Genomic DNA, 12,265 nt, shown 5'->3' on the forward strand with positions numbered 1-12,265 from the left:
AGTCAGAACTGACTGACAAGGGAATAATTTGTATCTTGTGGAAAATGGATGCCTGGCTCTAGTGGGGGTCCTCATTCGGGGGTCCTCAGGAGTTGCTCCCCCCACCCCCACTCCCCTGCTTCTGTCTCCTTTTCCTGCACTTGGTCTCTCTGCCGCTCTCATGACAGATTCATGGGGTGGGGTCCCTTTTTCTTTGCTCTGAGGGCCAGGAATGTATCTGGACAAGGGCCAAGTGGGTGGAGCCAAAGACATCTCCCTTGAAGCTTAGGGTGAAGGGCAGGAAATTTATTATTCTATTAGATAGCTTCACACATGCACAGCCATTGATGCCCAGGTCCCTGGAGGCTCAGGGAGGAGCAGCGCCCATTTCCGGCTGCTTTTCCAGCAACAATCCCTTTGGGAGAGAGAGGATGGGGTCCTGGGATGCCCTGCTCTGGGTGCGAGGGGATGGCTGCCGTGGCCTCCGTGGGGGGCTGCCCTGGGAGACACGGGGAAACTGGTCCCCATTGCAGCAGCCAGACTCTGGGCTGGGATCCCTCTCTTTATCCCTGGCCTTCCTCTCCCACCTTTTCTTCCTTCCTCCCCGTGGGGGTTTTTTTTGGGGAGGGGGTGTCTAGTCCACCTCCTTGTCCAGCTTTGGAAAACCATTTGCAGATGTTTCCTCTGTTCTGCAGTGACGCTGAGAGTTAAAGTCCCAGGGACTCCTTTGTACTGTATAAAGAAGGGAGATTTCGTGGGAGTCATTTTTTCTGAAAGGCCAAATGAGTTTGGGATCCTCTGATCTGCAGGAAGGAGAGCGTGGCAGCCCTGGCCCCTCCCTGGCAGGACCCTCTCCTCCTCCCTGACTTGGGGTCCCCCCCCTGCAGGAGCTGATCAGGCCCCCCAGGCCCCCTCCCCTGCTGCAGCCCTGGGACCCCCACCAGATCCCAGAGAGAGAGAGGGGAGACTCACCAGATCCCAGGAGGGGAGAGCGAGGCAGCCCTTGCAGGAGAGACACCCAAGCAGGGAAGGACTGGGGGGGTGGGGCTTGGAGCTGGAGGACCTGCCCCCCCTTGCTTCCTGGCCTCTCTAGGAAGGCAGCTCACTTCCCTTTAACCCTTGCAAGGCCAGTCCCCCCCCCCCCCCGCTCAGCCCTCTCGCCTTTCTGAACCTCAGCTCTTTATTATTTTGAATGGCTCTAATGGGGCAGCTTCCCCTGGATCCGCCTATGGCAAGGGATCCTTTTTTGGGGGGCCTTTGGCTCTTGGCTGGGCTCTGAGCATCTCCCTCGGTCCCTTTTGGGGGGGCCTTTGGCTCTTGGCTGGGCTCTGAGCATCTCCCTCGGTCCCTTGGGGGGGGTCCTTTGGCTCTTGGCTGGGCTCTGAGCATCACCCTCGGTCCCTTTTTTGGGGGGCCTTTGGCTCTTGGCTGGGCTCTGAGCATCTCCCTCGGTCCCTTTTGGGGGGGCCTTTGGCTCTTGGCTGGGCTCTGAGCATCTCCCTCGGTCCCTTGGGGGGGGGCCTTTGGCTCTTGGCTGGGCTCTGAGCATCTCCCTCGGTCCCTTTGGGGGGGGCCTTTGGCTCTTGGCTGGGCTCTGAGCATCTCCCTCGGTCTCTTTTGGGGGGGCCTTTGGCTCTTGGCTGGGCTCTGAGCATCTCCCTCGGTCCCTTGGGGGGGTCCTTTGGCTCCTGACTGGGCTCTGAGCATCTCCCTCGGTCCCTTTTGGGGGGGCCTTTGGCTCTTGACTGGGCTCTGAGCATCTCCCTCGGTCCCTTTTTTGGGGCGCCTGTGGCTCTTGGTTGGGCTCTGAGCATCTCCCTCAGTCCCTTTGGGGGGGGGCCTTTGGCTCCTGGCTTGGCTCTGAGCATCTCCCTCGGTCCCTTTTTTGGGGGGGCCTTTGGCTCTTGGCTGGGCTCTGAGCATCTCCCTCGGTCCCTTTTTTGGGGGGGTCTTTGGCTCTTGGCTGGGCTCTGAGCATCTCCCTCAGTCCCTTTTGGGGGGGGCCTGTGGCTCTTGGCTGGGCTCTGAGCATCTCCTTCGGTCCCTTTTTTGGGGGGGGCCTTTGGCTCTTGGCTGGGCTCTGAGCATCTCCCTCAGTCCCTTTTTGGGGGGGGGCTTTGGCTCGGCTGGGCTCTGAGCATCTCCCTCAGTCCCTTTTGGGGGGGGCTTTGGCTCCTGGCTGGGCTCTGAGCATCTCCCTCGGTCCCTTTTGGGGGGGTCCTTTGGCTCTTGGCTGGGCTCTGAGCATCTCCCTCGGTCCCTTTTGGGGGGGGGGCCTTTGGCTCTTGGCTGGGCTCTGAGCATCTCCCTCAGTCCCTTTTGGGGGGCGCCTGTGGCTCTTGGTTGGGCTCTGAGCATCTCCCTCAGTCCCTTTGGGGGGGGGCCTTTGGCTCCTGGCTTGGCTCTGAGCATCTCCCTCGGTCCCTTTTTTGGGGGGGCCTTTGGCTCCTGGCTGGGCTCTGAGCATCTCCCTCGGTCCCTTTTGGGGGGGTCCTTTGGCTCTTGGCTGGGCTCTGAGCATCTCCCTCGGTCCCTTTTGGGGGGGGGGCCTTTGGCTCTTGGCTGGGCTCTGAGCATCTCCCTCAGTCCCTTTTGGGGGGGGCCTTTGGCTCCTGGCTGGTCTCTGAGCATCTCCCTCAGTCCCTTTGGGGGGGGGGCCTTTGGCTCCTGGCTGGGCTCTGAGCATCTCCCTCGGTCCCTTTTTGGGGGGGGCCTTTGGCTCTTGGCTGGGCTCTGAGCATCTCCCTCAGTCCCTTTTTTGGGGGGGCCTTTGGCTCTTGGCTGGGCTCTGAGCATCTCCCTCAGTCCCTTTTGGGGGGGCCTTGGCTCTTGGCTGGGCTCTGAGCACCTCCCTCGGTCCCTTTGGGGGGGGGGCTTTGGCTCTTGGCTGGGCTCTGAGCATCTCCCTCAGTCCCTTTTGGGGGGTCTTTGGCTCTTGGCTGGGCTCTGAGCACCTCCCTCGGTCCCTTTGGGGGGCCTTTGGCTCTTGGCTGGGCTCTGAGCATCTCCCTCGGTCCCTTTGGGGGGCCTTTGGCTCTTGGCTGGGCTCTGAGCATCTCCCTCGGTCCCTTTTTGGGGGGGCCTTTGGCTCTTGGCTGGGCTCTGAGCATCTCCCTCGGTCCCTTTTTGGGGGGGCCTTTGGCTCTTGGCTGGGCTCTGAGCATCTCCCTCGGTCCCTTTTGGGGGGGGCCTTTGGCTCTTGGCTGGGCTCTGAGCATCTCCCTCGGTCCCTTTGGGGGGGGGCTTTGGCTCTTGGCTGGGCTCTGAGCATCTCCCTCGGTCCCTTTTGGGGGGCCTTTGGCTCTTGGCTGGTCTCTGAGCATCTCCCTCGGTCCCTTTTTTGGGGGGCCTTTGGCTCTTGGCTGGGCTCTGAGCATCTCCCTCGGTCCCTTTTTTGGGGGGCCTTTGGCTCTTGGCTGGGCTCTGAGCATCTCCCTCCGTCCCTTTTTTGGGGGGCCTTTGGCTCTTGGCTGGGCTCTGAGCATCTCCCTCGGTCCCTTGGGGGGTCCTTTGGCTCTTGGCTGGGCTCTGAGCATCTCCCTCGGTCCCTTTTGGGGGGCCTTTGGCTCTTGGCTGGGCTCTGAGCATCTCCCTCGGTCCCTTTTGGGGCGCCTTTGGCTCTTGGCTGGGCTCTGAGCATCTCCCTCGGTCCCTTTTGGGGGGCCTTTGGCTCTTGGCTGGGCTCTGAGCATCTCCCTCGGTCCCTTGGGGGGGGGGCTTTGGCTCTTGGCTGCGCTCTGAGCATCTCCCTCGGTCCCTTGGGGGGGGCCTTTGGCTCTTGGCTGGGCTCTGAGCATCTTCCTCGGTCCCTTTGGGGGGGTCCTTTGGCTCTTGGCTGGGCTCTGAGCATCTCCCTCGGTCCCTTGGGGGGGCCTTTGGCTCTTGGCTGGGCTCTGAGCATCTCCCTCGGTCCCTTTTTTTGGGGGGGTCTTTGGCTCTTGGCTGGGCTCTGAGCATCTCCCTCGGTCCCTTTTTTGGGGGGGCCTTTGGCTCTTGGCTGGGCTCTGAGCATCTCCCTCGGTCCCTTTTTTGGGGGGCCTTTGGCTCTTGGCTGGGCTCTGAGCATCTCCCTCGGTCCCTTTTTTGGGGCGCCTGTGGCTCTTGGTTGGGCTCTGAGCATCTCCCTCGGTCCCTTTTTGGGGGGGCCTTTGGCTCTTGGCTGGGCTCTGAGCATCTCCCTCAGTCCCTTTGGGGGGGGCCTTTGGCTCCTGGCTTGGCTCTGAGCATCTCCCTCGGTCCCTTTTTTGGGGGGGCCTTTGGCTCTTGGCTGGGCTCTGAGCATCTCCCTCAGTCCCTTTTTTGGGGGGGCCTTTGGCTCTTGGCTGGGCTCTGAGCATCTCCCTCAGTCCCTTTGGGGGGGGCTTTGGCTCCTGGCTGGGCTCTGAGCATCTCCCTCGGTCCCTTTTTGGGGGGGTCTTTGGCTCTTGGCTGGGCTCTGAGCATCTCCCTCAGTCCCTTTTGGGGGGGGGCCTGTGGCTCTTGGCTGGGCTCTGAGCATCTCCCTCGGTCCCTTTTTTGGGGGGGGCCTTTGGCTCTTGGCTGGGCTCTGAGCATCTCCCTCAGTCCCTTTTTGGGGGGGGCCTTTGGCTCGGCTGGGCTCTGAGCATCTCCCTCAGTCCCTTTTGGGGGGGGCTTTGGCTCCTGGCTGGGCTCTGAGCATCTCCCTCGGTCCCTTTTGAGGGGGTCCTTTGGCTCTTGGCTGGGCTCTGAGCATCTCCCTCGGTCCCTTTTGGGGGGGGGCCTTTGGCTCTTGGCTGGGCTCTGAGCATCTCCCTCAGTCCCTTTTGGGGGGGGGCCTTTGGCTCCTGGCTGGTCTCTGAGCATCTCCCTCAGTCCCTTTTTTGGGGGGGCCTTTGGCTCCTGGCTGGGCTCTGAGCATCTCCCTCGGTCCCTTTTTTGGGGGGGCCTTTGGCTCTTGGCTGGGCTCTGAGCATCTCCCTCAGTCCCTTTTTTGGGGGGGCCTTTGGCTCTTGGCTGGGCTCTGAGCATCTCCCTCAGTCCCTTTTGGGGGGGCCTTGGCTCTTGGCTGGGCTCTGAGCACCTCCCTCGGTCCCTTTTGGGGGGGGGCTTTGGCTCTTGGCTGGGCTCTGAGCATCTCCCTCAGTCCCTTTTGGGGGGTCTTTGGCTCTTGGCTGGGCTCTGAGCACCTCCCTCGGTCCCTTTGGGGGGCCTTTGGCTCTTGGCTGGGCTCTGAGCATCTCCCTCGGTCCCTTTGGGGGGCCTTTGGCTCTTGGCTGGGCTCTGAGCATCTCCCTCGGTCCCTTTTGGGGGGCCTTTGGCTCTTGGCTGGGCTCTGAGCATCTCCCTCGGTCCCTTGGGGGGGGGGGCTTTGGCTCTTGGCTGGGCTCTGAGCATCTCCCTCCGTCCCTTTTTTGGGGGGCCTTTGGCTCTTGGCTGGGCTCTGAGCATCTCCCTCGGTCCCTTTGGGGGTCCTTTGGCTCTTGGCTGGGCTCTGAGCATCTCCCTCGGTCCCTTTTTGGGGGGGCCTTTGGCTCTTGGCTGGGCTCTGAGCATCTCCCTCGGTCCCTTTTTTGGGGGGGCCTTTGGCTCTTGGCTGGGCTCTGAGCATCTCCCTCGGTCCCTTTTGGGGGGCCTTTGGCTCTTGGCTGGGCTCTGAGCATCTCCCTCGGTCCCTTTTGGGGGGCCTTTGGCTCTTGGCTGGGCTCTGAGCATCTCCCTCGGTCCCTTTTTTGGGGGGGCCTTTGGCTCTTGGCTGGGCTCTGAGCATCTCCCTCGGTCCCTTTTGGGGGGGGCCTTTGGCTCTCGGCTGGGCTCTGAGCATCTCCCTCGGTCTCTTTTGGGGGGGGCCTTTGGCTCTTGGCTGGGCTCTGAGCATCTTCCTCGGTCCCTTTGGGGGGGTCCTTTGGCTCTTGGCTGGGCTCTGAGCATCTCCCTCGGTCCCTTGGGGGGTCCTTTGGCTCTTGGCTGGGCTCTGAGCATCTCCCTCGGTCCCTTTTTGGGGGGGGGTCTTTGGCTCTTGGCTGGGCTCTGAGCATCTCCCTCGGTCCCTTTTTTGGGGGGGCCTTTGGCTCTTGGCTGGGCTCTGAGCATCTCCCTCGGTCCCTCGGCCAGGAAGCGGAGGAGCAGCGCAGCCCAGGCTGGAGTGCCGCAGGCAAGACGTTGCCGCTGCTCTGACTGGGGAGAGAGAGCCCTGCTTCAAAGAGTGCAAGAAGCCAGCCTGGGAGAGCTGTTCTCTGGGGAAGGAGATAACGAGGGGGGGACTGGCTCTCTGGGTCCTGCTTGGGGGGTGTTCCTGGTCTCCCTCTCCTGAGGGCAACAATCTGGCCCAGAAACACACAAGTTCTTCCTTCAGTTACACTCACTTTGTGGTTGCCTCATTTCAGAGGGCCCAACTGCTCTTAGATGCCCCTCAAGGCAGCGGATCCTGAGTTCTAGCACTGCTGAAACAATCACAATGGCTGCCAAGGAGGAACCAAGCGAAGTTCAAAATAAATAAATCATATTCTCACCATTGTTACCGGAAAAATCCGAGGGCTCCCTTGGACAAAACAAAGACACCAACCAGGATAACTTGGAGGAAAACAGCAGCCTGTAGGCTTGGCCTTTATTGAACTGTTGCAACAGGGTGCTCCCCTCACTTGCAGGTGAGAAAAAAGACACAGAAAAATGGTGTGCAAGACCTTATAAAAACTTTTGAAATTCCCCTCCTCTAGGTCAAGCCCACCCCCAGAAACATCATGCATACATTACAGAAAGGAGGGGTTGAGGGAGGAGTTGTGGTGGTAACCTGAGTGTCCTGTCACCTGGCTGGTTCCCTTCTCCCCCCTCCCCATGAGCCATTTTCAGAAGACAAAAGGTAGTCGCAGTTTCCTGCCCCCAGAGGGAAGAGCTGATCATTGTCCTTTGTTCCAGTCCATGCTGAATCCACTCCCATATGCAAGTTCTTTGAAACCTTGATGGTCTTCTGTCTGGGACCATCAGGGTTGGCATAGCAACTGGGCAGGGCTCCTGTGGATGTGCTGGGATGGTGAAGGTATTATGCTGCCCTGAATCAAACCTTCCCCATTTTGTAGTCCTTCCTTCATGGAGTAAAATAAAAGTGGAACAGTGCAAATCCGATGTATGGTTGATTTTCTATGAATTTATAACAGAAGCATAGCGTATGTAGTGTGTGAGTGTGAGTGTGAGTGTGTGTGAAGTTTGTACAAACTGAATGATTGGGGGGGGGATTTCCTGCTACACCATGAATGAGCAAAACTTTCTTCTGCATGTTGCTATGGAAACATACAATATTTCCCCTTCCAGAAATGCTGAATTGCTGATTCAATGGACAAAAAATGCATGGCGGTTGTTATTATTGTTTATTAAGTTGATATACCACCTTCATCAAGAGATCTCAGGGACTTTTAAAACATAGAACACATGAGGAGTAGACCAATGATGCATCACCTCAAATTCTTTACTCAGGTGAGTGCCCTCCTTTTGAAGGAGGCAGGTGGAATCTCCATGGTTGCTGCTACTCCTGCCCTGGGTGCTGGAAGGAAGACCTGAGAGCCAGTGTGGTGTAGTGGTTAAGAGCGGTGGACTTGTAATCTGGGGAACCGGGTTCGCGTCTCTGCTCCTCCACATGCAGCTGCTGGGTGACCTGGGCCAGTCACACTTTGAAGTCTCTCAGCCCCACTCACCTCGCAGAGTGTTTGTTGTGGGGGAGGAAGGGAAAGGAGAATGTCAGCCGCTTTGAGACTCCTTAAAGGGAGTGAAAGGCGGGATATCAAATCCAAACTACTCCTCCTCCTCCTCCTCCTCCTCCTCCTCCTCCTCCTCTTCTTCTTCTTCTACTTTTCCATCTGACTTATGAGGTTATTGATGTCATCTTTGAGACTTCTTAGGGTAGTGATAAAGTGGAATACCAAATCCAGACTCCTCCTCCTCCTCCTCCTCCTCCTCCTCCTCCTCTTCTCCTTGCAAGGCCTTTTCCCACTTGGCCTGGAGGGTGAGGACCAGACTTCCCCTGCTCAACAGTTGTTGTGTGTTGTTTAAATTAGTTTCTACTGACTTATTGGGTTATTGTATAGTTTGCATTTGATTCTTAAGGGGAGAGGGCCAGGGCTGCCGGGGAGGGGGCCCAATCCAACAAAATGGCTGGGGCAGGTTCCATGGGGGGTGGGGGGTGTGCACTGGGATACCCGATCTCAGTGATCACAGGTAAGAGGAGGAGTTACGCTAAGACCAGACCGAGGAGGTCAGTTTAGTCATTGTTTGAGGACTATCCCTGCCTCCGGGTCTGGTCTTGACCGGATGGATGTTGGAATCCGCAAGGGATGCCCACGTGACCTGAAGGTGCTGCTGTGCAATGCCAGGTCAATAATTCATAAGATGGCTGTCATCCACGACTTGATCATGGATGGAGGACTTGACCTGGCCTTTGTAACAGACACTCCGTTGGATGAAGCAGGTGGGCCTGTTCTTGCCGCTGCTTGTCCACCAGGTTTCTCTTACGCACAGCAACCCAGGTCATGTGGGCAGGGAGGGGGGGTTGCAGTGATTTTTATGTGTTTGAAAAGGAAAAGGTTCTGACCTCCTTTGCCTGGTCCTCAGACCCTAGTCGGCACAAAGAGTCCTTGAGAAAGAGTACTTTGCAGAATGCTGCTTTTATTATTAAAAATCTTCTTCTCCAACCACGACCGACAGCTTTCTACATATCAAATGCAACCAGCTTTCTACCATCTGACAACCCAACCCACAAACAGACCATCAATGACCACCCTATATATTATAGGCATATGTGGGTGGAAGGTTGCATGAATCATGCAGGCTTTGCTGATTCATTGTAGGCCGCCGACTCATGCTGACTCAGCTCCTTTTGTATTAAAGAAACCGTGGCTAATTTTAAGCTGTGACACCCCTTCTGTTTCTTCTTTTAAAAAATAATTTTTATTAAGTTTCATATTACCAAATTAAACACATCAAACCAATTAATCCAAATTATAACAATACATATCATATAATCCAATTGTTTTCCAAATTATAAATTTTTGTGGGGGGTACCCATGCTTTTTGATCAGCAGGAGTCCAATCCTCGAATATTTCTGCTGCTTTCATATTAAGAATGATATTTCCAGTCCCTTCTTCTCAATCCTTGTCATTACTCATTTTCCTTTCCATTCTCCTCCGATTTGCTCTGCAAGTGGGTTGAAAAAAAGTCTTATTTGTGTTTCTGTGTGGGCTTTGTACTGCTCTCTCGTAAATCGCTCTCATCCAATAATCCAGGCATTTCCGCTCGAGCAAGCAATCGCCATCTTGTCCCAATGAAATACAGTCTAAAAGCTCACTCTTTAACTTTCCCGACCTGTTGCATCGTAAATTAGTCTTTTTCCAGGAGGGCTGCCCCTTCCAGTTCACAATCTCATCAAAAATAATAAATCTTTGGCTCACCCTCCCCAAGACCAAACCTCCTGCAACACAGGTCTCGTATCCAATCTCCATTCTAACTGCATCACAAAGAGACTGAGACGGAAGATTACATCAAAGTACTACAGACATGGACAAGGCATGTCTGTAGTACTTTGATGTAATCTTCTGTCTCAGTCTTCTTCATTTCAGTGGTAAAATTGTTAGCAGATAAGAACCTCCTGCCTCTCTTGAAGCATGTGCGTTATCTTTCACCAATTTTTTTCCTTTTAAGTAACGCAACTAGTTTCGCACCTGGAAGCAGCTTTGGAGGAGTTCCGAGGCCCGCTGAGGGTTGTGCACCCAGTGCCTCACCCCCTCCTTCTTCCGAACTCGGGGGTGATTTATGGCAACAGCGGCTGAAAACTGCATCTCTCCCCCCTGGAGAGATGAAGGGAGACTGATTTACTCCCCATAATCAGCCTCTAATTACCTCATGCGAGCTGGATAGATGTTAATATCCGCCATCTTCCAAGGCGCCCCTAGCGCCCCCCCCGACACCCCTTCTGTTTCTTAAATGCAAAACAAAACAAAACAAAAAATCCAATAGAAACAAAACATACATACACTTATATATATAAACCCAGTTTTGTCATCAGTTCGTTATGACCTGTTGCTGGCAACAGCTTGGTAAACAAATCAGCAATATTATCTTGTGATTGACAATACTCCAGTTTGATTACCCCATCCTGTACACTAGCTCTAACGTTTGCATGATGTATAGCAATATGTTTTGGTGCGGCTTCCGCGCTGGTCATGGGACCGAGACGGCTCTGGTCGCCCTAACAGATGATCTCCGCAGGCAGCTGGATCGAGGCGGGTCGGGGCTGCTGATTCTTCTAGACCTGTCAGCAGCCTTCGACATGGTCGATCACGAACTCCTGGACCACCGCCTTGCCGACGTGGGGATCCAGGGCACAGTCCTTCAATGGCTGTGCTCGTTTCTCTCTGGTCGGGGACAGAGGGTGGCGCTTGGGGGGGAATTGTCATCGCGCCACTCCTTGGTGTGTGGAGTACCTCAGGGTGCGATTCTCTCCCCGATGCTTTTTAACATCTTTATGTGCCCCCTCGCCCAGCTTGTCTGGAGTTTTGGGCTGGGTTGCCATCAGTATGCCGATGACACCCAACTCTATCTGTTGATGGATGGCCATCCTGACTCGGCCCCAGACACACTGACCAGATGTCTGGAAGCTGTGGCTGGATGGTTACGTGGGAGCCGGTTGAAGTTAAATCCTTCGAAGACAGAGGTCTGGGACGGAGCAATATGGGATTGAGGGGGCAACTCCCATCTCTTGCGGGGGCGCAATTAGTGCCAGCATCGTCCGTTAAGAGTTTGGGGGTAATCTTCGATACCTCCCTCTCTATGGAGGTGCAGATTACAGCTATAACAAAGGCGGCATTTTTTCATCTCTGCCAAGCTAAGCAGTTGGCTCCTTATCTCTCTCGCCCTGACCTAGCCACTGTGATCCACGCGACGGTCACCTCCAGACCGGATCATTGTAACTCGCTCTACGTGGGGCTACCCTTGAGACTGACCCAGAAACTCCAGTGGGTGCAGAATGCCGCGGCGAGACTCCTTATGGGGTCTTCACTGTGAGATCATATTCATCCGGTACTATACCAGCTGCACTGGCTCCCGGTGGAGTACAGGATCAGGTTTAAGGTGCTGGTTTTAACCTTTAAAGCCCTATATGGCCTAGGACCCTCGTACCTACGGGACCGCCTCTCCTGGTATGTCCCACAGAGAAATTTACGGTCTGCAAATAAAAACATCCTAAAGATCCCAGGCCACAGAGAGGTTAGGCTGGCCTCAACTAGAGCCAGGGCTTTTTCAGCCGCGGCTCCAATCTGGTGGAACGCTCTGTCACAAGAGACTAGGGCCCTGCGGGACCTGACATCTTTCCGCAGGGCCTGCAAGACGGAGCTGTTCCACCAGGCCTTTGGTCAAGGCGCAGCCTGACCCCCTCCTCTGGCAATCTGCACAGAATTTTGCTTAATGGTTGCCATCAATTTGATTTTAATTTGATTTTAATTAATTTTATAATGAATGTTTTTAGAATGTTGGATTATTTTGATTGTTGTTAGCCGCCCTGAGCCCAGCTTCGGCTGGGGAGGGCGGGATATAAATAAAATTTATTATTATTATTATTATTATTATTATTATTATTATTATTATTTCCGAGCCTGCTAATGCAATGCATGATTGACTATCTTCGTACACCTGGATGGGCAAATCCACTTTACCATCTAGGTCTTTCATTTCATTGCATGCTAGCAACAGACTCCCATATTCTGCCTCACAGGATGAGGTTGTGACAAATCCCTGTTTCTTTGACCTCCATCCTATTAGGGAATTGGCAAACATCATAACCATTCCACTTGTAGATTTTCTGGCAGCTACGCAGCTCTCCCGGTCCACATCAACAAAAACTTCTAGTCTCTTGTTTTGTGCACTAGATATCTCTAAACATACACTTAATGTGCCCTTTAGATATCTGATAAGCCTTTTCATTGCACACCAATTGGCAGTACTGGGTTTAGATACACGTTGGCTCAGAACGTTTGTAGTACACGTAATGTCCGGCCTTGACCACCGGCTTAAATACAACAGTTGTCCTATTTTTGAGTGGTACAAATCAGGCTGATCAAATTCATCATTGCACACTGTCTTTGGGAAATCTGGTGTCATGGGAGTCTGAACTGCTTTGCAGTTTTCCATGCCAAACTGCTCTAGCAAATGAAGAACTTTCTCCTTCTGGTTCAATAGGAAGCTTCCATCCACAGGTGAAATCAATAAGCTCACAAGTCAGATGGAAAAGTAGTAGTAGAAGAAGAGTTTGGATCTGATATCCTGCTTTATCACTCCCCTTCAGGA

At 54.8% G+C, this 12,265-nt stretch overlaps 1 protein-coding gene across 1 annotated transcript in view; it reads left to right on the plus strand.

The window, feature by feature from the left end:
- LOC309340963 (uncharacterized protein) overlaps window positions 1-12,265 on the plus strand; it is a 132,450-nt gene that overhangs the window by 32,127 nt on the left and 88,058 nt on the right. The gene's annotated exons all lie outside the window — the stretch shown is intronic.

This window comes from Podarcis erhardii (genome assembly GCF_964252035.2).
Source record: "Podarcis erhardii genome assembly, chromosome: 4".
Classification (NCBI taxonomy): domain Eukaryota; kingdom Metazoa; phylum Chordata; class Lepidosauria; order Squamata; family Lacertidae; genus Podarcis; species Podarcis erhardii.